The sequence below is a fragment of the Hyla sarda genome, chromosome 1, assembly GCF_029499605.1.
Source record: "Hyla sarda isolate aHylSar1 chromosome 1, aHylSar1.hap1, whole genome shotgun sequence".
Taxonomy (NCBI): Eukaryota; Metazoa; Chordata; class Amphibia; order Anura; family Hylidae; genus Hyla; species Hyla sarda.
The window spans coordinates 276,318,386-276,345,383 of NC_079189.1; the positions used below are offsets into that span (position 1 = coordinate 276,318,386).

At 44.7% G+C, this 26,998-nt stretch overlaps 1 protein-coding gene and 1 long non-coding RNA gene across 19 annotated transcripts in view; one reads left to right on the forward strand and one right to left on the reverse strand.

The window, feature by feature from the left end:
- Nucleotides 1–26,998, reverse strand: part of UNC13A (unc-13 homolog A) — a 701,496-nt gene that overhangs the window by 441,776 nt on the left and 232,722 nt on the right. The gene's annotated exons all lie outside the window — the stretch shown is intronic.
- The window catches only part of LOC130368687 (uncharacterized), a 107,568-nt gene that overhangs the window by 70,981 nt on the left and 9,589 nt on the right, over nucleotides 1–26,998 (forward strand). For both annotated transcript variants that reach the window (XR_008892536.1, XR_008892537.1), the window contains exon 2: nucleotides 7,468–7,565. This is a non-coding gene — a long non-coding RNA (uncharacterized LOC130368687). The remainder of the gene's footprint in view (nucleotides 1–7,467; nucleotides 7,566–26,998) is intronic.

Below are 26,998 nucleotides of genomic sequence, written 5' to 3' on the forward strand. Positions count from 1 at the left end.
AACTGGTCACAGCAGGAACAATTAACAGCTTTAAAACAGGGTTAGATACATTCCTGGAACAAAATAACATTAATGCTTATTCAGAATTATAAAACTACATCCCTTTCCCTTATTCCCTTACACCCTTCCCTTCAATTCCCTGGTTGGACTTGATGGACGTATGTCTTTTTTCAACCATACTGACTATGTAAAACCTAAAAATAGAAAAACAAGAAACAAGCCAGAAGCATAGCAAACAACCAACCTGACAAGTAACCAGGAAATGGGTTGAATGAAGGCAGCAAGAAAGAGATTTCTTACAGTAAGTACAAAAAATCCTCCATCCTCCATTCTCTGTTGCTTTATTGGAGGGGACAGGAACCATGGGACATCCCAAAGCAGTCCCTGGGGTTGGAAAAAGAATCTCAAGAGAAAGGGAAGACTGAGGCACTGCTACCTGAAAAACTTTGCTGCCAAGACCTGCATCTGGCATTGCATAACTACGCATGCTGTAAAAATGTTAAAAGGTGCACCAGCAGCCTTGGACATCTAAAGGGATGATTACAAACTGCCTAGGAAGTAACCTAGCAACCTTTTCCTTGTAGAGGTAGGCCTCAGAAATGGCAGATCAAATTCAACGAGAGAGAGAGAGAGAGAGAGAGAGAGAGAGAGAGAGAGAGAAAGACAGACCAAGAGACAAGGAGAAAAAGAGAGAGAGATAGGTGTTCATGGCATGCACAACATCCAGTTTGTGAAGAGACCGCTCCTGAGGATGGGAGGGAGAAAGAGGGGGAAGAAAGAGGAACTGGAATGACTAGGGCATCTGCTGCCAGAGCAAGAGAGTCTTAAGTCCTGGAGACAAACCGGAGAACGTTTTGATTCAGCCAAGGCGCCACCAGGTTCACGTCGGTGGTCTCCCAGCCATGGCAGATCTGTGTGAAGACATCCAGGTAACACGACCATTCGCTTAGATAGTCTGCAGCCCAGTTGTTCACTGTGGGAATATGGACTGCAGAAATGATTGGGATGTGGCCAGGAACTCGAAAACCACTGCCATGGCTGATTTGCTCCGGGTGCTGACCTAATGACTGATGCTCGCCATGGCTGTGGTGTTGTTCGTTTCAATGTGAAAGGCCCTGGAGGAAGGTCTGCCAATGCAAAAGGCAAAGAAGGATGGCTCTGAGCTCCAGGACATTGATATGAAGAAGGTCTTCCTTAGGTGTCAACAGCCTCGAGCTGTCTACTCACAAAGGACTCCCCCCCCCGCCCCCCACAGCTGAGGAGGCTCAAATTGATGGTCAGGATCGGTCAATTAACCAGCAAAATTAAAAAGAAGAGGCGACCGTGGGCAACGAAAGGGTAAGGGAGACGAAAAGTGCAAGGAGAGATAGAGGGTATTTGTTCCATGGAAAGAGCTTGGCAAGCTACAGAGGACGGACCAAGGTATTTGGAGAAGGACATGCCTTCTACAGAGGTCTAAAGTAACATAGCTCATAAGGTTGAAAATAGACCAGAGTCCATCAAGTTCAACCTATATACCTATTGTGTCCTTACTGAGTTGATCCAGAGGAAGGCAAAAAAACAAAACCTTTACTTAGGGTAAAAATTCCTTCCCAACTCCAAATATGGCAATCAGAATAAATCCCTGGGTCAACGATCTGTCCCTATAGATCTGGTATCCATAACCTGTAATATAATTACTCTCCAGAAATGCATCCAGGCCCCTTTTAAACTCTTTTACCGAATTCACCATGAAAACTTTCTCCGGAAGAAAGTTCCACAGTCTCAGTGCTCTTACAGTAAAGAACCCCCGTCTGTGCTGGTGTAGAAACCTTCTGTCCTCTAGACTAGGGGTCTCAAACTGGTGGACCTCCAGATGTAGAAAAACTTCAACTCCCAGCATTCCCAGACAGCCGTTAGCTGCAGCTATCGCTGTCTGGGCATGTCCAGGCATGCTGGGAGTTGAAGTTTTGTAACATTTGGAGGGCCACCAGTTTGAGACCCCTGCTCTAGACGATGAGGGTGTCCCCTTGTTATGGATACAGTCCTGGGTATATATAGTTCATGGGAGAGATCTCTGTACTATCTCATAATAAATTTATACCTAGTTATTAGATCGCCCCTAAGCCTTCTTTTTTTCTAAACTAAATAACCCTATTTTAGATAATCTTTTTGGATACTGTAGTCCTCCCATTCCTCTTATACAGTCATGGCTGTAAATGTTGGCACCCCTGTTTTTCAAGAAAATGAAGTATTTCTCACAGAAAAGGATTGCAGTAAAACATGTTTTGCTATACACATGTTTATTCCCTTTGTGTGTATTGGAACTAAACCAAAAAAGGGAGGGAAAAAAAAGCAAATTGGACATAATGTCACACCAAACTCCAAAAATGGGCTGGACAAAATTATTGGCACGCACAACTTAATATTTGGTTGCACATCCTTTGGAAAAAATAAGTGAAATCAGTGGCTTCCTATAACCATCAATAAGCTTATTACACCTCTCAGCCGGAATGTTGGACCACTCTTCCTTTGCAAACTGCTCCAGGTCTCTCTTATTGGAAGGGTGCCTTTTCCCAACAGCAATTTTAAAATCTCTCCACAGGTGTTCAATGGGATTTAGATCTGGCCTCATTGCTGGCCACTTCAGAACTCTCCAGTGCTTTGTTGCCATCCATTTCTGCGTGCTTTTTTGACGTATGTTTGGGGTCATTGTCCTGCTGGAAGATCCAAGATCTCGGACGCAAACCCAGCTTTCTGACACTGGGCTGTACAGTGTGACCCAAAATCCGTTGGTAATCCTCAGGTTTCATGATGCCTTGCACATATTCAAGGCACCCAGTGCCAGAGGCCGCGAGACAACAATCATTGAACCTACACCATATTTCACTGTGGGTACTGTGTTCTTTTCTTTGTAGGCCTCATTCCATTTTCAGTAAACAGCTTACCAAAAAGCTCTATTGTGGTCCCATCTGTCCACAAGACGTTTTCCCAAAAGGATTTTGGCTTACTCAAATTCATTTTGGCAAAATGTAGTCTTGCTTTTTTATGTCTCTGAAAGCAGTGGGGTCCTCCTGGGTCTCCTGCCATAGCGTTTCATTTCATTTAAATGTTGATGGATAGTTCGCTCTGACACTGATGCTCCCTGAGCCTGCAGGACAGGTTGAATATCTTTGGAACTTGTTTGGGGCTGCTTATCCACCATCCGGACTATCCTGTGTTGACACCTTTCATCAATTTTTCTCTTCTGTCCTTGACCAGGGAGATTAGCTGCAGAGCCATAGGTTGCAAACTTCTTGATAATGTCCCATTTTATATTGTTAAGGGCTTCTCTGAGTTGGTCAAACTTTGCCTTCCTAAGGTAGGTACGTAACTGGCTCAGTTATAGGAAACAGAGGGTGGTTATTAATTGTACTCATTCTGATTGGGTGACTGTTACTAATAGGGTACCACAGTACCCTATTTAACCCCTTAAGGACCCAGCCCAAATATACCTTAAGGAGCCGGCCATTTTTTGAACATCTGACCACTGTCACTTCAAGCATTATTAACTCTGGGATACTTTTACCTTTCATTCTGATTCCGTGATTGTTTTTTCGTGACATTTTCTACTTTATGTTAGTAGTAAAATTTTGTCGATACTTGTATCATTTCTTGGTGAAAAATTCCAAAATTTGATGAGAAAATTGAAAATTTTGCTTTTTTTTGAAGCTCTCTGCTTATAAGGAAAATGGATATTCCACATAAATTATATATCGGTTCACATATACAATATGTCTACTTTATGTTTGCATCATAAAGTTGACATGTATTTACTTTTGAAAGACATCAGAGGGCTTCAAAGTTCAGCAGCAATTTTCCAATTTTTCACAAAATTTTGAAAATCAGAATTTTTCAGGGACCAGTTCAGTTTTGAAGTGGATTTGAAGGGCCTTCATATTATAAATACCCCACAAATGACCCAATTATAAAAACTGTACCCCTCAAAGTATCAAAAATGACATTCAGTAAGTGTGTTAACCCTTTAGGTGTTTCACAGGAATAGCAGCAAAGTAAAGGAGAAAATTCTAAATCTTCATTTTTTACACTCACATGTTCTTGTAGACCCACTTTTTGAATTTTTACAAGTGGTAATAGGAGAAAAAGCCACCCAAAATTTGTAACCTAATTTCTCTCGAGTAAGGAAATACCTCATATGTGTATGTCAAGTGTTCAGCGGGCACAGTAGAGGGCTCAGAAGGGAAGGAGCAACAATGGGATTTTGGAGAGTGAATTTTGCTGAAATGGTTTTTGGGGGGCATGTCACATTTAGAAAGCCCCTATGGTACCAGAACAGCAGAAAACCCCACATGGCATCCCATTTTGGAAACTACACCCCTTAAGACACGTAACAAAGGGTCCAGTTAGCCTTAACACCCCACAGGTGTTTGACAACTTTTCGTTAAAATCGGATGTGTAAATGGAAAAAAATAAATTTTCACTTAAGTGCAGTTTTTCCCCAAATTTACAATTTTTACAAAGGGTAATGGGAGAAAATGCCCCCCAAAATATGTAACCCCATCTCTTCTGAGTATGGAAATACCCCATGTTAGGACGTAAAATGCTCTGCGGGCAAACTACAATGCTCAGAAGAGAAGGAGTCGCATTTGGCTTTTTGAAAGAAAATTTTGCTAAATGGTTTTGGGGTATGTCACATTTAGGAAGACCCTATGGTGCCAGAACAGCAAAAAAAAAACACACATGGCATACCATTTTGGAAACTACACCCCTTAAGGAACGTAACAAGGGGTACAGTGAGCCTTAACTACCTACAGGTGTTTGACAACTTTTTGTTAAAGTTGGATGTGTAAATGAAAAAATTTTTTTTTTTTTACTAAAATGCTGATTTTTCCCTAAATTTTAAATTTTTACAAGGGGTAATAGCAGAAAATGATGGAAATGGAAATACCCCACATGTGGACGTCAAGTGCTCTGCTGGCAAACTACAATGCTCAGAAGAGGAGGAGCACCATTGAGCTTTTGGGAAGAGAATATGTTTGGAATGGTAGTCAGGGGCCATGTGCTTTTACAAAGCCCTCCGTGGTGCCAGAACAATGGACCCCCCCACATGTGACCCCATTTTGGAAACTACACCCTTCACTGAATTTAATAAGGGGCGCAGTGAGTATTTAAACCCCATTGGCGTTTGACAGATATTTGGAACAGTGGTCTGTGCAAATGAAAAATGTAATTTTTCATTTTCACAGACCACTGTTCCAAAAATCTGTCAGACACCTGTGGGGCATAAATGCTCACTGTACCCCTTATTATATCACCTGAGGGTGTAGTTTCCAAAATGGGGTCACATGTGGGAGGAGGGGTCCATTGTTCTGGCACTATGGGGGCTTTGTAAACACACGTGGCCTTCAATTCCGGACAAATTTTCTCTTCAAAATCCCAATGGCGCTCCTTCTCTTCTGAGCATTGTAGCGCATCAGCAGTTCAACAAAAAAGTTTCCCCCAGAGGAAGGAAGGACGTAACGAGAACAGCAAACAACAATTGTGCCCAAAAGGCACCAATGCCCTTTTTGCCCTTCTCTCTGTAAAACTTAACTTTTATTTTATATTATTAGAAAATAGGAGGACAATTAAAACCACAAAAATGGTCCCTGGTCTTGGGGTCCACTACCCTCACCGGGATTTGCTCTATTTATGCTGTTCACAAAGAACTAGCTTATTATTCCTGGTGAGGATATTCAGTGTTACACACTGATTAGAGGCTCAGTTAATTTTATTATATCCAATTCATAGGCGTTGTTACGCCGAACGCTCTGGGTCCCTGCTCCTCCCCGGAGCGCTCGCGGCGTCCTCCTCTCTGCAGCGCCCCGGTCAGACCCGCTGACCGGGAGCGCTGCACTGACACTGCCGGCAGGGATGCGATTCGCATAGCGGGATGCGCCCGCTCGCGGATCGCATCCCAATCTACTTACCTGTCCCGGTCCCCGGTTGTCACGTCCTGGCGCGCGCGGCTCGGCTCTCTAGGGCGCGCGCGCCAGCTCTATAAGATTTAAGGGGCCAGTGCACCGCTAATTGGTGCCTGGCCCAATCAGTGTAATTAGCTCACCTGCTCCAGGCCTATATTACCTCACTTCCCCTTCCCTGCATTGCCGGATCTTGTTGCCTTGTGCTTAGTGAAAGCGTTCCTGTGATTGCCTTACCAGTGTTACCAGACCTTCTGCCGTTACCCTTGACTACGAACCTTGCCGCCTGCCTTGACCTTCTGCTACGTCTGACCTCGCCACTGTCTAGTCCTCCTGTCCCACGTCACTCTCAGCAGTCAGCGAGGTTGAGTCGTTACCGGTGGATACGACCTGGTTGCTACCGCCACAGCAAGACCATCCCGCTTTGCGGCGGGCTCTGGTGAATACCAGTAGCAACTTAGAACCGGTCCACCGGTACGGTCCACGCCAATCCCTTGCTGACTCAGAGGATCCACCTCCAGCCTGCCGAATCCTAACAGGCGTCAGCATCTGCAGTGTGCCCTGCCTTTACTGGTATGCCAGAGGGACCATTTTGCAATTAAAACCAAAGCTACTAACACCCTACATGTTTCGCCACTGTGTGTGTGGCTTTATCAAGGATGACTTTAGTAGACTGAGCAATATACGTGTTGGGATGGTATTTATACCCTCTGAGTCTAACGTCATCAAGACGGGACATCCTTTATTATATGTGTCACACCAATACCAACATGTAGGACATCCACCGATATCCTGCTGGCCAATCCATTACCTCATCACACTATAGCTCCTCCTAAGTCGCGTCACTAACACCGATTCTGGCGCGAGCCCGGCCAATCCACAGGCGAGCAGTGTGCAAGTCATCTTTCCTCCCCGGTGAGTACGCTTACTGCGCTTGTCATAGGACTTAGTCTCCTGCGCTCCTCATTGCGCATGTGCAGGGACTTAGGAATATTCAGTATTATGCAGTTTTATGTTCTATATTAATTCATCTTAGGTAGAAAGACAAAATATCTTAACAAAATACAGAGGGTATGAAAAAATACAGGTATTTTAGTAAGATACCATTATAGGTACAGTAGTGCCAGATGGTGATGGTACATGTCTCCCCGATATATCCTCCAGGATCCATCATCCATATATATATATATATATATATATATATATATATATATATATATATTCCTGCAATAGTTTATCATACCACTTAGTATACTATATCATTTAGCAGAAATATCACTTTATTAATCCTCACATATGAGGTATATCACTATGGCAATCATCAGTCAGCAGGACATCATATATTATTTACATTTGTTCTTTTTGCAGCTGAAAAAATCATGTTCCACCACAACTGTATTTTACGTTAATTGTAATGTTAATTGTAACGTTAATTGTAATTATATCATTTATTATTTTTTGTTTATCCTCTTTAGTTATTAAATTTTATTACAGGTAGACATGTCTATTTTGTTCCATTTAATTGCAGGTGGACTATTCTATTCAATACCGTCCAGAAAGTAGACAGAAAGTAGACATATCTATTTGCAGGTGAACACGTCCGATCATGGTATCAAGAAATTTCAGGTAAGTACACATACATATATAGGGTTAATCTTATAAAAATTATATATATATGCCACAATTACTTTACTTGTTGTATAATTCGCCTATATGGATCCCATTTAGCTTTTTCAATAAAATAAATATTCAATTCAGAGATTTAATATGGCACGGTAGAAAGCCAAAAATAAAACTGGCTAATCTACCAAAAATATCAGGAGGCCTAGCATTACCAAACCCCTGGGTATATTACCTTGCAGCTCAACTGCAACATATTAGAGGGTGGACGGAACTCCAAAATAATAAGGACATAAATGCAGTTATATGCTCTTATCTACATAACACAACCCTCCCCCCCCCCCCCCCCTAATCGGCCTCTTGGAAAACCGTGATTTTTTGAGGAAGAAAAAAACTCTCCCAACAATACAGTTATACTCCGATATGGGACAGTCAGACATTTCCAGAATTTTATAAATTACAGGGTTTTCAAAACTGGAAAAAAGCAGGTGTAATGTGGATAAGGGATTTGGATAGTGATAATATATTTAAGTCTTTTGTGGAAATTAAAGATGAATTTCAGATACAAGACTGCTATTTTTTTTTCAATATTTACAGTTGAGACATGCTGAGGCATCACAAAGAAAAAAGACTAGGATGTTAGAAGTTAATAATGATTCTTTATTGGATATAGTTTTTAAGTCTCCGAAACAAGTCGGGAATATTTCAAGCATTTACCAAATGCGGATGGAAAACAATTTTGCGGAATCTCGTGTACCGGCCTTTGAGAAATGGAGGTCGGAGGCAGATGTAGGAGAGGCACAATGGCAATTGATTTTGCGTGCAGTTCCGGACCAGTCCCTGGGAGAGGGAGCTAGGCTATCTCAGATTTACATATTATATAGAACATATCAGACCCCTAGCTTCCTCTACAGGATCGGATATAGAAAAGATTCTAAATGCCTGAGATGCCGAAAGGAGGAGGCAGATCTATACCATATGCTGTGGCACTGTGAGTACATAAAAAATTTCTGGGGGGAAGTTGTGAAATACATTGAGGATACATTTAAGATTAATATCCCCCAGGAACAAAAAATTTGTATATTAGGGCTTGTCGAAATACTGGCCATAGACCAAAATTTAAAAATCACGGTTGGGAGATTGCTGTATATAGCGAGGAAATTAATAGCCCAGCAATGGAAGGATCCTAATCCTCCGAAACTAGTTCAATTTACAAAAAGGGCAGATTCCATAGCTTTAATGGAAAAAACAATTAATATAAAAAGGAACTGTGTTCAAAAATACAATATATTATGGCAAAAATGGATCGATAGAAAGTAATCTTCCTTTTTCTGACCCCCTTTTTTTTTTCCCTCTTTTCTCCATCTGAGGTGCCACCAAATGAGATGAGGTCAAAATGTAGAAATAAGTACATTAGATTAAATTATATGATAATGATGCTAGGGATAAGCAGAGCTGTGGGGTAAAAAAAAAAGAAAATGGGGAAAAAGCTTATCTGTTATTATAAATCTTTGCTTGATTAAGATGTAATTCACATGAATTTTTTGAATAAAGAATTATTTAAAAAAAAAAAAATAACACATACATATTCATAGATCTCACTGGTCACAAATTTTTCAGTTTTTTTCATTACTCAATTTATTTAGTCCTATTCTTTAATTTGGTTGTGACCAGATTAGGGGTATGCTCATCCCAATATCGACACACAGCTCATAAACCTCTCAAAGAATTTTTATTTTATTTATTCAATTAAATTAAACAAAACATTGTATAAAAATGGAAGGTATTAATACATAACCTAACCCCCTTTTCCACTAAATGAACGGTGTGAACGTAAAGCCTTCGTTTAGTCCAAGAGGACTCAACGCTTTTAAGCGGAATATCCACTTGGCATCTTCCTTTAGGAGGATTTTATTGAAATCCCCACCTCTAGGGCCCAATTTAATCTGTTGTATTCCAAAGAACTGAATTTCTCTGGGATTTTTCCGGTGTTTAGACCACATATGTCTCGCCAAAGGAGTCTCAGCATGGGTGTTGATACAGCTAATATGTTTGGAAATACGCCGTCTTAGCTCCTGGATGGTCTTTCCAATATATAACATTGGACATGGGCATAAGACTCCATAGATGACTCCTTGACTTCTACAGTTTACAAAGTCAAACAATTTATAACATCTTCCGTCTGCTGGATTTGTAAAATCCTTTCTTCTTTTAAGGTATATACAGAAGGTACAACTGCCACAAGGGCAGGTCCCTACATTCGGATTTTGAAGCCATGTTACCTTAGGTTCACTTGAGAAATGGCTATGGACTAATTGACCACAGAGATTTGGACCCCTCCTGTAAGTTACAGTGGGGTAGTTGGTAAGAACTGATTTCAAATCTTCATCCATAAGAAGAACGGGCCAGTAGCGATTCAACACTTCTTTAACCTCACTCGATTTGTTATCAAAGGTTCCTGTACATCTTATAGTTTTCTTTCCAGATTTCTCTATTCTCCCTTTCCTAGATGTGTTTAGTAGCTCTTGCCTCTGGCTATTTTTTGCCCTACAGTACGCCTTTTGGATCCATTTTGATGGATATCCAGGAAACGCTTAGCTAATTTTTTACTTTCAGACTCAAAAGTTTCCTCCTCATCCTCAGGAACTGCCCAGTAGGAATCCCTCTTTTTAATGGGATAGGGTGCCAACTACTCCAATGGAGCAGGTTGTTGGTCGCTGTAGTTTTCCTATAGGTGCACGTATGCAGGTTACCCCGTTCATCCTTAGTTATTGCTAGGTCCAAAAAGTTTATCTGATTTTCTTGCATCTCATATGTGAAGTGCATCCCCACTTCATTCTTGTTTAGGTTAGAAACAAATTTGTGAAAAACACTCCCATCACCATCCCACAAAATTAAAATGTCATCAATAAATCAGCCCCAAAAAGAAATGTGTTGTGTGAATTTTATATTGTCCTCAGTGAAAACGACCTTATCCTCCCACCACCCTAGAAATAAATTTGCATAGGTGGGTGCACAAACTGTGCCCATGGCTGAGCCTTTAATCCGGTGAAAAAATCTACCATTAAAAGTGGAAAAATTGTGTGTGAGGACGAACTGAAGGAGTGATAAAACAAATTGGTTGTGCGCGTGAAAATGTGTGCCTTTGGTGCTAAGAAAATGTGCCACCGCTTTTAAACCTAGATCGTGTCTGATATTGCTATATAGGGCCTCTACGTCTAGGCTAGCCAAAATTGTGTTTTCTGACACCGTAATCTCACTCAGTTTGCATACTGTATCTTTAGTGTCTTTCAAGAATGAAGGGAGAGCACTCACAAATGGTATCAACAGCTCGTTTACATATTTACTGCACTCTTGTGTTAAATTGTTGTTACCCGACACTATTGGCCTTCCAGGTAACGGGGTAACCTGCTTGTGCACCTTGGGAAGCGCGTAGAAGGTTGCAACTGTTGGGTTAGGGTTATAGAGTACTTTATGCTCCTCATCTGAGATAAAACCACTCTCTAGGGCCTTGCAGTGCATCAGCAGAGCACTTTACATTCACATATGGGGTTACAAATTTTGGTGGGATTTATTTTCCTATTTTCCCTTGTGAAAATGAAAAATTTAGGGTAACACCAGCATTTTAGTGAAAGAAAATTATTTTTTTCATTTTCCCATCCACCACCTGTGGGGTGTTAAGGCTCACTATACACCTTGTCACGATCCGTGAGGGGTGTAGTTTCCAAAATGGGGTCACATGTGGGTATTTTTTTGTGTTTATGTCAGAACCGCTGTAAAATCAGCCACCCCTGTGCAAATCACCAATTCAGGCCTCAAATGTACATAGTGCCCTCTCACTCCTGAGCCTTGTTGTGCGTCCGCAGAGCATTTTACGCCCACATATGGGGTATTTCCGTACTCAGGAGAAATTGAGTTACAAATTTTGGGGGTCTTTTTTTCCTTTTACCGCATGTGAAAATAAAAAGTATGGGGTAACACCAGCATGTTAGTGTAAATTTCTTTACACTAACAGGCTGGTGTAGCCCCCAACTTTTCCATTTCATAAGGGGTAAAAGGAGAAAAAGCCCCCCAAAATTTGTAGTGCAATTTCTCCCGAGTACGGAAATACCCTGGCGGGTTACGGTGAGTTTCCCGCTAGGAGTTTGCGCTGCGGCGAAGAATTTGGCGCAGCCCAAACTTGAATCTGGAAATTTACTGTAAACCTGTCCGTGTGAATGTACCCTGTACATTCACATTGGAGGGGGGGGGGGGGGTCAAACCTTCAGCTGTTTCAAAACTGCAACTCCCAGCAATACTGACAGACCATGCATGCTGGGAGTTGTACTTTTGCAAAAGCTGGAGGCACACTGGTTGGAAAACCTTCAGTTAGGTTCTGTTACCTAACTACATAACTCAGTATTTTCCAACCAGTGTGCCTCCAGCTGTTGCAAAACTACAACTCCCAGCATGTACTGATCACCAAAGGGCATGCTGGGAGATGTAGTTATGCAACAGCTGGAGGTTACGCAACTACTACTCCCTGCATGCCGAGACATTGTTTGCTGTCTGGGTATGCTGGGATTTGCAGTTTTGCAACATCTGGAGGGCTACAGTTTATAGTCCACTGCACAGTGATCTCCAAACTGTGGACCTCCAGATGTTGCAAAACTACAAATCCCAGCATGCCCAGACAGCAAACAGCTATGTGGGCATGCTAGGAGTTGTAGTTTTGCAAGATCTGGATGGCTAGAGTTTAGAGACCACTATACAGTGGTCTCAGACTGTAGCCCTCCAGATCAACTTACTGGCTTCCGTAGGATCCAGGGAGCCGTCCTCTTCTGCCGCACGATATGGCGCCCACCGATCACTGTCGCCCGCTGCCTCCGGATGGGTAAGCGGACTTCGATATTGGGTCCTCTTCGGTTCCCCGTTCTGCCAGGACGGGGAAACGAAAGTTAACCCCCCCCCCCCCCGATCTGCTATTGGTCGTCGGTTCTGGTGACCAATAGCAGGGATAGGAGGGGTGGCACCCCTGCCACCTCACTCCTATCCCTTTAGGGCGATCATAGGCGTTTTAGAAAACCGCGATCCCCCTTATATTCCGGGTCACCGGGTCACCATAGACTCAGAATAGGCGCAAATCGCAAGTGTGAATTCACTTGCGATTTGCGCCGATCGCTGACATGGGGGGGTCTGATGACCCCCCTGGGGATTTGCGCGGCATGCCTGCTGATAGATATCAGCAGTCACCCCGATCTGGTACCCGCCCAGCGTGCCCGGCAGGAACCAAAATTCCCACGGGCGTATGGATACGCCCTGGGTCCTTAAGTACCAGGACGTCAAGGTGTATCCATACGCCCTAGGTCCTTAAGTGGTTAATATATTTATTAATGACCTTGTCGAGGGATTGTATTGTAAAGTAGCAATCTTTGCAGATGACTGACAATATAAATGGAAAAGGACTTAGGAGTCTTAGTTAATAGTAAATTTAGCTGTAGCGACCAGTGTCGGGCGGCTGCTTCCAAGGCAAATTAAATCATGGGGTGCATCAAAAGGGGAATAGATACCCACAACAAGAAAATAATTCTACCACTGTACAAATCACTAGTCAGACCACACATGGAATATTGTGTACAGTACTTGGCACCAGTGTACAAGAAAGATGTAGTGGAGCTGGAGAGGGTTCAAAGATGGGCAACCAGAGTAATACGGGGAATGGGAGGACTACAGTAGCCAGAAAGATTATCAGAAATCTTAGGGGCGACCTAATAAGGCTGGGTTCCCACTACATTTTCTCCCATACGGGAGCGCATACGGCAGGGGGGAGCTAAACCCTCGCGCTCCCGTATGCCTTTCTATGCGCTCCCATATGTAATTCATTTCAATGAGCTGGCCGGAGTGAAACGTTCGGTCCAGTCGGCTCTTTTATGCGTCCTATGCGCTTTTACAACCGGACCTCAAACCGTGGTTGACCACAGTTTTAGGTCCGGGGAAAAAGCGCATACAGCGCAAAAATGAGCCGACTGAACGTTTCACTCTGGCCGGCTCATTGAAATGAATTACATACGGGAGCGCATAAGAAGGCATACGGGAGCACGAGGTTTTAGCTCCCCCTGCCGTATGCGCTCCCGTATGGGGAAAACGTGATGTGAACCCAGCCTAAATATGTATAAATATATCAGGGGGCAGTACAGAGATCTCTCCCATAACATATTTATACCCAGAACTGTATCTATAACAAGGGGGCATCCTCTATGTTTAGAGGAAAGAAGGTTTCTACACCAGCACACCGTCTGTTCTTTACTATAAGAGCAGTGAGGCTGTGGAACTCTCTTCCGGAGGAGGTGGTCATGGTGAACTCGGTAAGAGATTTCATAAGGGGCCTGGATGCATCTCTAAAAAGTAAAATGGTGAAATGGTCCCAAGAGGACTAAGGATAAAGAAATTTCCTACCACTGTGTTTGGGAACCACAATATCCCAAATCAAAGAAAACAAATTCATGCGGGACTTACAAGACTACACGTCTAATAGTGCATATGAGTGTTCACAGAACAAATCAGCAACTCTGACTCCCAAATGGCTGTCTGGGCATGCTGGGAGTTGTAGTTTTGCAACTTTTAGAAGGCCACAGTGAAGTTCAATTACCAGCGATCTTCACTGCAGCCTCCTCCACCGCCGCAATTTCCTTACACACTCCTCGTGCCGCAGCCATCGATCGATGCCTGTACCACCGCTGCTCCAATAAGATAGCCATTCCCCCCCCCCCCCCCCCCTACTCTGCCCGGACTTCGTTCGGTGGGCAGAGTGGTGGAAATTAACTTTTTTATGCTCACAGTAAAATCTCTTTCTCGTAGGATCCATTGGGGGACACAGACCATGGGTGTATTCTGCTGTCACTAGGAGGCTCGACACTATGGCAACAAGAGAAGTCGGCTCCTCCCAGCAGGGTATACCCGCCCACAGGCACCTGAGGTAATCAGTTTTAGTCCCAGAGCAATAGGAGAAGACCGACAGGTCAAGAGAAAACCACAAACTGTCCGAGCAATCAGAAGAAAAGGCAACTGAACACACCTTCGGACAGATAACCAAAATAGGAACACCTTTAAAGGGTGGGAGCTGTGTCCCCCAATGGATCCTTCGGGAAAGAGATTTTATGGTAAGCATAAAAAATCTCCTTTTCTCTATCGGCTCCATTGGGGGACACAGACCATGGGACGTACCAAAGCCGTCCCTTGGGTGGGTAAGGAATCAGACAGGTGGACGGTTGGACCACCGCCGTCTGCAACATCTTACAGACCCCAGAGTAGCATCAACTGATGCAAAGGCATGAATCTGGTAGCACCTTGAGAAAGTGTACAAAGAGGACCACGCGGACGCCTTACAGAACTGCAAGGCTGAAGCCACGTAGCGGAGGGCCCAGGATGCCCCGAAAAACGGGTGGAATGAGCCAAACCCCTGAAGGGTGGGATCTTCCCCTTGCAGCGGTAAGCTCCCAAATAGAGCAGACTGGATCCACCGAAAAATGGTGGTCGTAGAAGCAGGTTGTCCTATCCAAAGGCCTTCCGGAAAAACAAAAAAGGGGGTCACACTGCCGAAAGGAAAGAGTGACTGAGAGATAAGTCCGAACAGCCCTCACCACAACCAGGTTGTGGAACAAACGCTTCCAGGGATGAGAAGGGGCCGGACAAGAGGACGGTAGGACGATGTTCTCATTGAGATGAAAAAGTCAAAAACCATCTCAGGTAAGAAGGACGGACCTGGACGGAAAACAACTTGTCCTGGTATACCACCAGGAAGGGAGAATGGCAGGAGAGAGCTACCAGCTCTGACACCCTCCTAACAGAGGTAAGAGCAATAAGGAACGACACCTTCCGGGGAAGGAGAGGGTCAAAAGGGGCGTCTTGCAGAGCACCTAAGACCAAGTGTAGGTCCCAAGGAAAAAAGGGGACTGATAAGGAGGGGCAGCTTGTGCCACTCCCTGAACTAGGTTCGGACATTATAATTGAACGCCAAAGAACGTTGAAAAAGAATGGAAACGGCCGAACCACGACCGGAGAGAAAGGCTGAGTTTCACACCAACAGAAATAAGACCGCCAGGTATGGTGGTAAATCTTTGCAGAGGAAGGCTTGTGAGCCCTCAGCATGGTGTGAACCACTTGGGAAGAGAAACCGCGGGTCCTCAGAACCGCTGTCTCAACCGCCACGCCGTCAAAAGCAGAGACGGAAAATAGGGGTGGACGATAGGGAAGGTGCAGAGATAAGTAGTACAGGAGCCTGACCACGACAACGAACCACGCCCGCCATGGCCAGTCTGGGCCACGAGAATGGTGGGAACGCCCTCTGCTGCGAGTTTCCTCAGGACCCCGAAAAGAGAGGAAGGGGAGGAAACAGATAAGGTAGAGCAAAACCCGACCAATAAACAGATAAGGTAGGGCAAAGCTCGACCAAGAAAGGAACGCTTGGTTGTGGCGAGACGTGCAGAGGTCCATGCTTGGAGTGCCCCAGAGGTTGCAGATCACTGCAAAAACCTCCGGATGTAGGGACCACTCGCCTTGGACAGCTGAAGACAGGCTGAGAAAGACCACATCCCAGAAACGCCCGGAATGAAAAGCGCTGAGATGGCCGGAAACCTGAGTTCCGCCCCCAGAAGGGAATTTCCCAAGAAGCAAGCAAAGAAAGGATTGCCCTAGGCCCCAACATGTTGAAGGGGAAAAGGCTTCTCGAGGGACCTAGGCCCCAGACCGGCCTGTCCTTGAAAACACCTCCCCAGCCCGACAGACTGGCAGGGAGGAGCTGGAAGGAGTACCCCCGAAAAAGCAGGGGGGAAACAAAGCCACCATAGAAGGGACCGACAAGACTGTCGAGTGACAATGGAGACCTGTCCCACCGGAAGAGAATCACCAAATGAAGAGGTCGGTGATGAAACTGGGCAAATGGCACAGCCTCCACGGCCACCGCTAACCGACCCAGTACATCCATGCAAAAGCGAGTGGAAACTGGAGCAGGGTGCCGAAGTCATCGGACTCTTGATAAGAGAGTCAGCCAATTGATCGGCGGAGTTGAAAGCGGGCAGAGGCCGTGTCGAACTGGAGCCCAAGGAAAGCGGTTGGACTTGTCCTGAATGACCATCCAACCGAAGAGAGACAAGGTCTGGAGGTTGAGACTAAGACTCTCCAGGATCTGGGCCCTGGCTGGAGCTCTGATCAGAAGGTCGTCCAAGTAAGGAATCACAGAAACAACTGTTGTCCGTAAAAGGGGCTATCACAGGCGCCAGGACTTGGTTAAAGGTCCGCGGAGAAGTGGCCAGACCAAAATTGAGAGCCACAATAGAAAATGACCGTCCGGAACTGCAAAGCGGAGGTACCGCTGATGACCGGAACAATGAGATGTGGAGGCAGGCATCCGTGATGTCCTTCGAGGAATGTAAATTCCCCATGAACCAGGGATGCCAGCACCGAACGGAGAGACTCCATTCGGGATGGGAAGCAGAAGATGCTGGCTGAGATACTCGAGAACCAAGATTGGGCGAACAGAAATGCCTTTCTTGGGGACCACAAAGAGGTTGGAATAAACCTCGAAAACGTTCCCCTGAAAGTACCGGGACAATGAATGTGCGTGATCCAGGCATCCCGGAAGAGTAAGAGGCGACCAACCCCCCGAGAAAGGTCGGCAGGTGGGGGCGACCCATCAGATCGAGGAAGGCCTACGGGTGCCTGATGGGGCCGCAAAACGGCCTGAATGGATAGCCGACCTCCGAGAGGGTCAGGTCCGGAAGGAGGGAGCCCTCTTCCTGTGAAGGCGCCTGGCTGGACCCTTTGTTGGTAGCCTGTGGTGGCACCAAAGGTCCGCAGAACCCAAAGGAGGACTTACGACAGAAAGCGGTTCTGTGAGCCGTATCCAGAGGTAATTAAGAACTCTTTTCCGCCCGAAGCCTCACTTCCTGAAGGCGGCGTCCACATTCAAGGCTTTAAGCCACATGGAGGGACGGTGGCTACCTGGTAGCTTGTGGCAAAGGCAGCACAGTGGCTGCGCATGGAACAGGAAATCTCCAGCTGCGGAGCATCGGGAGCTAGATTAAATAAATTCTCCAGAGGGATCTTGAAGACTACCCTGGCGGAGATGGGAGACCATAATGAAAGGGCCCTTGATCCCCAGGCCGAAGCAAAAGCAGGAAGATCCTGCTGTCTCAAAGGCAAAGTTTGCCAAAGTCTCCACCTTCATGTCGGCTGGATCTTGAAGGCAGCCGCATCAGCCAAAGGCCCGGTAGGCGCCTTAGAGAGGCGGGAGACCGCAGATCCACAATTGGAGAGGAGGTCCACCGAGCAATGAGGTCCTTGGTGAAGGGATACCGCGCTTGAACCTTCTATGTTTCCTGAAACTTCCTGGGTCCTCTAGATGGAAGGTGTCTCTGACAATGAGTGCACCATGTCCGACATATCCGTGTGGTCCTCTGAATCAGAGGCCGAATCGGAAACTGCATCCACAAGTTCTCCAGGGAACGTGTAAGGTGGCCCTGGAAGAGGGGGAGACTGACCAGGTACGCGGGTCAGGAGAGCCAGAGCGGCGACCATGGGAGCGTCCTCTAGGGGAGCAACGCTTGCTACAGGGCGGAGTAACGGAGCAATGCCTGTGAGGGGGGTGCCCGTGCCTGCCAGAAGACTCGGAGGATGAGTCAGATGAAAAACACCCCCATGACACTGCAAGAGCATCAGTATAGGGGAGAGTGGGACCCTGCGGAGGGCCGGGAGGGCCTCTTCAATGCAGTCACCACATAAAGGGAGACCTGAGCCACGTCTGATATAGACTGGGGGAGGGAGAGAACCCAGGCTGGAGGGGCGGCCAAACCCACCGGGTCTGGTAGACAACCGGGGTAGAATAGCAGGGGGGTCTGGGAGAGCAGTGAAGCAGGCAGAACTAGTGGTTCAGCAGAACCCGACATTTTTGAGATACAGCTTTTACAGATGTAATGAGTGGCTAACACTCCAGTTGACTGTTTAGAGGGAGCAAATGGGTTCAGCACAACCAGGCATTTTGGAATTACAGCTTTTACAGACAAAATGATGAACTAACGCCCCAGTTGTCTGTGCAGCCCAAGTCTGTGACCCCAGGGCACCTGCTGTGAGGAGAACTCCGATCTAGTGGAGAAATGCCGGCCAATAGCAAAAGAGGGGCGGGCCAGGAGCAGGGGCACTGCTGATTGGCCCCTGTCTCTCACAAACGCGCGCACAGCACTGATTGGAGGCTAATTCGCGCCTCTTAGAAGCCCCGACAACAGAGGGGGCGGAGCTATAGTGCCCTCAGCTTCTGACAAGAAGTTCAGTAATGGCGCCCACGCCCGCTCCTCTCCCCGAGCGCACTGTCATTCGCATATGCGCTTGCGGGGAAGCGAGCGAGACGCCGCCAGCAGCCGAAAGAGAAAGTAAGCCAGCACTTCATGCGCCTGCATAGTAAAAACGCCGTGGCTGTCAGCCGCTTAAAGAAACACACACACCACACACACATATCGTTCAGGAAAGTGAAAAGTATGAATAAAGCTGTGCCCCAGTCCAAAAATGTTCCTGCTCACCCCAGCAATAAATATAGAAAAACCCTCTGTCCAGGCCAGCCCCTGAGAAAAAGTGGGCAAAAAGTGAGAGTCTCCAGAGGTTGCAAGGCTGTACCTAATGAGAAAGGGAATATACTCACATCAGTCAGAAGAACTTACCCAATGAAGTCTTCTATGAGGTCTTCAGTCAGCTTTCTGTCACCTGCATCACGCCAAGTTGCTACCATGTGTGAGCGAGGCGAGCAGGGAAATAGGGGGACCGGGACCCATGAGGTACAACCCCAGGCGCTGACCGTTGGCGAGAGGGGGTTAACAGCACATATACGCAATCTCTGTGCCCCCTCAATCGCAATGGGGAGACAGTGAGCTGCTGTTCCTGAATCCCCACCTGAAAACATGAAAGAAAAAGGAATAAAAAACTAACCGATACCTAACTAGGAAAATAATAAAACATAAGACCTGGTCTGGAGAGAACTCCAGACCATGTACACCTCCTTACGACACTAAGCTAAAACTGATTACCTCAGGTGCCTGTGGGCGGGTATACCCTGCTGGGAGGAGCCGACTTCTCTTGTTGCCATAGTGTCGAGCCTCCTAGTGACAGCAGCATACACCCATGGTCTGTGTCCCCCAATGGAGTCGATAGAGAAAAAATTATACAACAGCACCATCTAATAGCTCATGTGAAAACAGCTGACAATAGCAATAGTGAGTCATCGACCCTCTTTAGTTAAGAGGGGTTATAGAGCAAAGTAGAAGGTAAAACAAATGAGAAAATATAATTAATGTAAACACAGGTAATTAAGCCAGAACCACATGCCTGGCTGCAACGACTATTGGAACTGGTCAGCGCAGAGGCAGAATTCAGAACAAAGCCCTCCCAAGAAGCAAAATCGGGAGGAAGAGCAGCCAGCTGACAACTCAGGTAAGAGAAAAAAATACTGAAAATTACTGCAGTGTCTCTCAGTCACCAGATGTTGCACCAGATGTGGACTTGTCAACTCATTGCCCTTTCTGGGACATCCTAGCTCGAGGTGCCCATATCGTCTGTAGAGTCTAAGAGTAGAGATAGTTGGTGGAAGTGCCATCCTGGTTAAAAACTCAGAGGATCGCTGGGTAAAGCGAATCTGCTTCTTGACCAGAGCTGTACAAATTGGTGCAAATGCATTTCGCCTCTTTACGACTTCTGTCAAAAAGTCACGAAAAAATAGGAGCTTAAGGCTTAGGAAGACAAGTGGATCAGCGGCTGTCGTCAGACATCGCTACGGCTAGTGATAGGCTGAGCGCCGTGTGACACACTGAAGACGACGGGACCGGAGGACCAATCAGCTGTAGCAGCGCTCCGAGGGAACGGAGGAAGGTGAGTGAAAGTTTATTTTCATTTTTTTTTTCTGCCCGGGCACAACAGAGGAGGAATAGTTGGCACTAGAGTTCTCCTTTAAGAAGCGGATGATGACTTGGCAGACTTTAACTGGATGGTTTGGTCGCTAAGCATCCACTTGAGGTGGGGGCCTCACTCTGTGCGCTCTTTCAACTGTGAAACCGCCAAAGCCCAGCGCTTTAGGTATTTCCGTGAAGCGTAAACTAGCAAACTGGGTGTGAGATATTGCCTCAGGGAGGCCCATCACCCTGAGGTTATTCCTCCTTGATTTAGTCTCTATGGGGGAAATTTATCAAAACCTGTACAGAGGAAAAGTTAACCAGTTGCCCATAGCAACCCATCAGATTGCTTCTTTTATTTTTAAGGGGCCCTTTTAATAATGAAAGAAGCGATCTGATTGGTTGCTATGGGCAACTGGTCAACTTTTCCTCTGCACAGGTTTTGATAAATCTCCCCTATGTCCTCCAGCTTATTCTGAAGAGCTTTGTTAGATTAAGGCAAAAGGTGAATTTCCGTTTTAGCGATCTCCAGATCATCTTCTATTACAACAGTCCTCTGTTCAAGCTCTTTTAACTGGGAGGAGTGCGTCGACACTTCTGTGCTGAGCTGTACTATGGCAGCTGATATGGTGGCCTCTATTGTGGCTTTTATCTCTTGAGACAGCATTTTGGCCACTTCCTTCACAAACAGGCATAACCTCCTCCATAATGCCAGTCAGCTGAGGTTCCTGTGGTGCTGCAATCAGAGATTGTAGCCTCTCCTACTCAGCAGCACTCCCGCCCACTGCCATCTTAAGCGTTGCGCTTGCTGCTGCTGGGAAGGAGACGAGGGCTGTGAAGCTATCGTCCTACCACAGAGGATACATTTCTCAATCAGAGATGTAGCGGAGGTGTCCTATGCACTGGTAACCTCCAGATTTGTCAGGTACGGGAGTGGGTAGTGTGGCTTTGTGGAGAGGTGTTTTGGAGCTCCTGCTGCTGCACCATCAGTGCACCAGAACTAGAAGTGGCACGGCTTACATTTTACCAGAGGTTATTAACCCCTTAAAGACGCAGCCCTTTTTCACCTTTAGGACTGAGCCCTTTTTCGCAATTCTGACCACCGTCACTTTATCAATTAATAACGCGAAAACGCTTTTACTAATATTCTGAGACTTTTTTTTCATGACATATTCTACTTTATTTTGGTGGTAAATTTTTGGCGTTAATTGCATCCTTTTTTGGTGAAAAATCCCAAAATTTCATGAAAATTTAGCATTTTTCTAACGTTGAAGCTCTCTACTTGTAAGGAAAATGGATATTCACAATACATTTTATTTTTCTTCACAAATACAATATGTCCACTTTATGTGGGCATCATAAAGTGGACATATTTTTGCATTTTGAAAAAATTAGAGGGCTTCAAAGTAGAGCAGCAATTTTCAAAAATGTCATGAAAATTGCTAAATCTGAAGGGACAGATGTTACAGAACTACAACTCCCAGCATGCCTGGGCAGTCGAGGCATGCTGAGAGTTGTAGTTTGGCAACATCTGGATGGCTACTGTTTGGGCACCACTGTAACAGTGGTCTCCAAACTGTGACCCTCCAGATGTTGCAAAACTACAACTCCCAGCATGCCCAGACTGCATTTGGCTGTCTGGGCATGCTGGGAGTTGCAGTTTGGCATTCCTAGTGGTTGCCACAGTAAAGATAGTTTTACTTTCACTTTCAATTAGTCCCCCCCCCCCCCCACCGTCGATTCCCTACCTGAGCAAGGATCCAGCAAAGATCTCAGGTCCCTAGGCATCTTCTCCTGCAGGTACGGCCTCCATCTTCTTCCCAGATCCCCTCGAAATCCAGGGGCAGCCAGAACGTCCTGTGCTGCCATTGGTCAGAACTCCGTAATGGCAGGGGATAGGAGGAGATCGCAGCTCTGCGACCTCACTCCTATCCCTTAGGCTGATCGGGGCTGTTGCTGACCACTCCGATCAACCCTATTTTCCGGGTGATCGAGTCACCAGAGACCCGATCAGCCCGTAATTGGAGAAAATCGCATGTCTGAATTGACATGCGATTCTCTCCGATCGCCGACATGGGGGGGGTCTCAGGACCCCCCTGGGTGACGTGCCGGGGTGCCTGCTGAATGATTTCAGCAGGCATCCGGCTCCGGTCCCCAACCGGCTAGCGGTGGGGACCGGATTTCCCACGGGCGTATGGATACGCCTTCGGTCCTTAAGGACTCGGAATGCAGGGCGTATCCATACGCCCTGTGTCCTGAAGAGGTTAAAATATGAAATCTGAGCTGTGATTGGTTGGGCAGTTATTGTCCTCAGACAGACAGACATTTTTGCTCACTTTGTCAACAAATAAACACTAATTTAATACCAGTAAGATTTGATGTTTCATACAATAAAGTATTTAACATATTTAATGTATCGCTATTGTAAAGTTAAATGGGCACTGCCATTTGCGAAAACTTTTTATATAATGTAGATAATGAAAAAATTATGCCTAAGGTATTTTTCAATACACATTATCACATGTTTATATATATATATATATATATATATATATATATATATATATACTCAGTGGCCCTCATTTACTAAAGTCCAACTGACTCTTTTTCTCGGTTATTGAGACCAAATTTTGGTCGCACAACCGTCACTTTAGAAAACACTCTGAGTGGTCTTTTTTTCCCTCTGAAATGGGTGTGTTTTATGCAAAAATTGGCGTTTTACCGACAAAAACAAAAAAATACTCGGAGTACTTCCAAAATCACTCTAGAAAAAGTGTGAGTGTGCATATATATATATATATATATATATATATATATATATATATATATATATATAAAACTATCAAAACCTGTGAACACATCTGAATTATACAGGAACATTAAAGGGGTTATCCAGGAAAAAAAAAAAAATTATATATCAACTGGCTCCGGAAAATTAAACAGATTTGTAAATTACTTCTATTAAAAAATTGTAATCCTTTCAGTATTTATGAGCTTCTGAAGTTGAGTTGTTCTTTTCTATCCTAGTGCTCTCTGATGACACCTGTCTCAGGAACTGTCTAGAGTAGAAGCAAATCCCCATAGCAAACCTCTTCTACTCTGTGCAGTTCCCGAGACAAGCAGAGATGTCAGCAGAGAGCACTGTTGCCAACAGAAAAGAACTTCAGCAGCTGATAATTATTGAAAGGATTATGATTTTTTAATAGAATTTACAAATCTGTTTAACTTTCTGGAGCAAGTTGATATAAAAAAAATAAAGTTATTTCCTGGAATACCCCTTTAAGAGAAAATTCAGGAGGAAATTCAAAAGGGAAAAGAAAGACTTCAAGGTTACTTTGTTACCTCTTTGAGTCAGTACAAAATTTCCCTATAGATAAGAGGATATTCACATGTGAATAAGATAAAATCATTAATCCCAAAATTAGACACAGAATCTACAATATAGAAATATTGAAATAAAGTCAAGTTCTGTAAATTTGTAATCTTGAGTATTTATAGTGGTGTTAAACATGGAAGTCTCATATGGAGTAATCTTTGGCAGCATCATTACAGTTAACCCCTTAAGGACTGAGCGTTTTTCCGTTTTTGCATTTTTGTTGTTTCCTCCTTACCTATTAAAAATAATAACCCTTTTAATTTTGCACCTACAGACCTATATGATGGCTTTTGTTTTGTGCCACCAATTCTACTTTGTAATGACATCAGTCATTTTACCCAAAAATCTACGGCGAAACCCAAAAAAAATCATTGTGCGACAAAATTGAAAAAACCCAGCCATTTTGTAACTTTTGGGGCTTCCACTTCTACGCAGTGCATTTTTCAGTAAAAATGACACCTTATCTTTATTCTGTAGGTCTATACGAATAAAATGATACCTACATATATAAGTTTGATTTTGTCTTACCTCTGAAAAAAATCATAACTACATGCACGAAAATGAATAGGTTTAAACATTTCCTCTTCTGACCCCTATAACTTTTTTATTTTTCCGTATACAGGGCTATATGAGGGCTCATTTTTTGCACCATGATCTGAAGTTTTTATCAGTATAATTTTTTATTTGATCAGACTTTTTGATCGCTTTTTAATAATTTTTTTATGGTATAAAAAAATACCAAAAATATACTATTTTGGACTTTGGTATTTTTTTTTTACAGGCACGCCATTGACTGTGCGGTTTAATTAACAATATATTTTTATAGTTCGGACATTTATGCACGTAATGATACCACATATATTTATTTTTATTTACATCTTTTTTTTAACGGGAAAAGGGTACAGACTTTTATTAGGGAAGGGGTTAAATCCCATTTATTAACACATAGGGGACTATAACATGCAATACTTTGATCTCTTACACTGATCAATGCTATTCCATAACATAGCATTAATCACTGTGATTGCCACTCGACTGCTCATCCAGTTTTAGACTCGGCGATCAACTTTGATCGCCGCGTCTAAAGGGTTAATACTAGACATCAGTGCGATTGGTGATGTCCGGTATTAGCAAGGGTCCCGGCTTTCATTAGCAGCCGGAACCGACGATGACCCCGCGATATAGAACGTGAGCAGTCGCAGGGTTAAACTTCCATAGTCTTATAGTATAGGCAGATAACTTTTCAGAGTTAGTAGGTAGAGTAAACCTGAATATAGATTCAGGGGAAGAAATATAGAAAACAAATGATAGAGCTATGTGAAGAAAATTATATAAATCAAAATGTAGGTGGCTGTTACAAGAAAAGGGAAGGAGATATATAGAGAGAGAGAATTAAAACAGATACTTGCACGGCCCCAAATCCCACCATTCCTGCCCAATATCTCTTTGTTGTTCTCAGGAATTCTAAGTAGTCATCCCAGAGATGCCACACCTCCTGAAAATTAGTTAATCAGTTATCTGCAAGTGCAGACAGGTACTCCATATGTCTTACATTTACATCTAAGAGTGTCTGTATGGATGAAGTTTCTGTGCGTTTACACCATTGTGCTATGAGGCAAATAAATGTTGTCCTCTCCTCATGTATTACCCTGTCCAGATGTGAAATGCACAGTAATTTAAACCTTTATTGTGTAGCTAGTGTTAAAATTTATTCCAGAATTGTTCTTTCTTTATTAGTAAATTCTTGGGAAATCAAAAATCCCTCAAGCTTTCAGGAGCAGAGGCTCCGAGCTCGTATGTGTCTTAAATGTATTGCCTGACTGGTAAAATGCAGTGTAGAAATGTACCTGCTGTGCACAAAGTTTGGTACATTAGGGAACAAAAATGTGGCACATGCAAAATAGTAAATTTTCTCCTATGTGTATGTAACCAGATGTTGGGGTGTCCCGAAGCATCTCCGGGGTCCCTTACCCTAGTTACCTCACTACTGCGGATCCTGAGCCTCCCCTATCTGGGAGGTGGGGTACATGTTTGCGGCAGTGCCTCCACCCAGTGGAGCATTTGGGATAGGGATGATGTACAAACAAGAAAGTTGCAACAGCACTCTAGGTCAAAAAATGGAGGCTCTCAGCGCACTTTTTGATCAAAATGTGTCCCCCCATCCACCACGCGGAGGTGGCCTCATATCGGATGGGACCCTAACATGATAACTCACCTCTGCTGTGCATATAGCCTCTGACTGTGTGACATGTTGGATCAGCCATTGACTAAACCACCTCCAGTCTGAGAGGGGTGGGGTGCACGGCTAAAGAGGGTGCCACACCCCCCAATTTACAAAGTAAAAACAAAAGGAAAAATAGCCAGCACAACAACCTAATACACAGGTGCCCGCTGCTGTGGCAAATGCAAAATGTACAAACAAGAAAGTTGCAACAGCACTCTAGGTCAAAAAATGGAGGCTCTCAGCGCACTTTTTGATCAAAATGTGTCCCCCCATCCACCACGCGGAGGTGGCCTCATATCGGATGGGACCCTAACATGATAACTCACCTCTGCTGTGCATATAGCCTCTGACTGTGTGACAGACTGGAGGTGGTTTAGTCAATGGCTGATCCAACATGTCACACAGTCAGAGGCTATATGCACAGCAGAGGTGAGTTATCATGTTAGGGTCCCATCCGATATGAGGCCACCTCCGCGTGGTGGATGGGGGGACACATTTTGATCAAAAAGTGCGCTGAGAGCCTCCATTTTTTGACCTAGAGTGCTGTTGCAACTTTCTTGTTTGTACATTTTTCATTTGCCACAGCAGCGGGCACCTGTGTATTAGGTTGTTGTGCTGGCTATTTTTCCTTTTGTTTTTACTTTGGGATAGGGATGAGGTGTCCCACTGGGAACACACTTGATGCAATAAGACAAACACAGCCTAACTGGAACTAATTTTATATAGGAAATAGAAAATAAAGAAGCAGACATAAGAAAATCCAATGACAACAGTATAACATGAAAAGCAATGCAAAGTGGATTTTCCTTACCCTCCCACTCGAACACCTGCAGCCCACCCCCTTGTCTTTGCCCTAATAGCCGCTGGTGTGCATAGGAAAGATGGGGCCCTAACAAGTTCTGCGTGCCTAAAACAGGTTGAGATGTGTAAT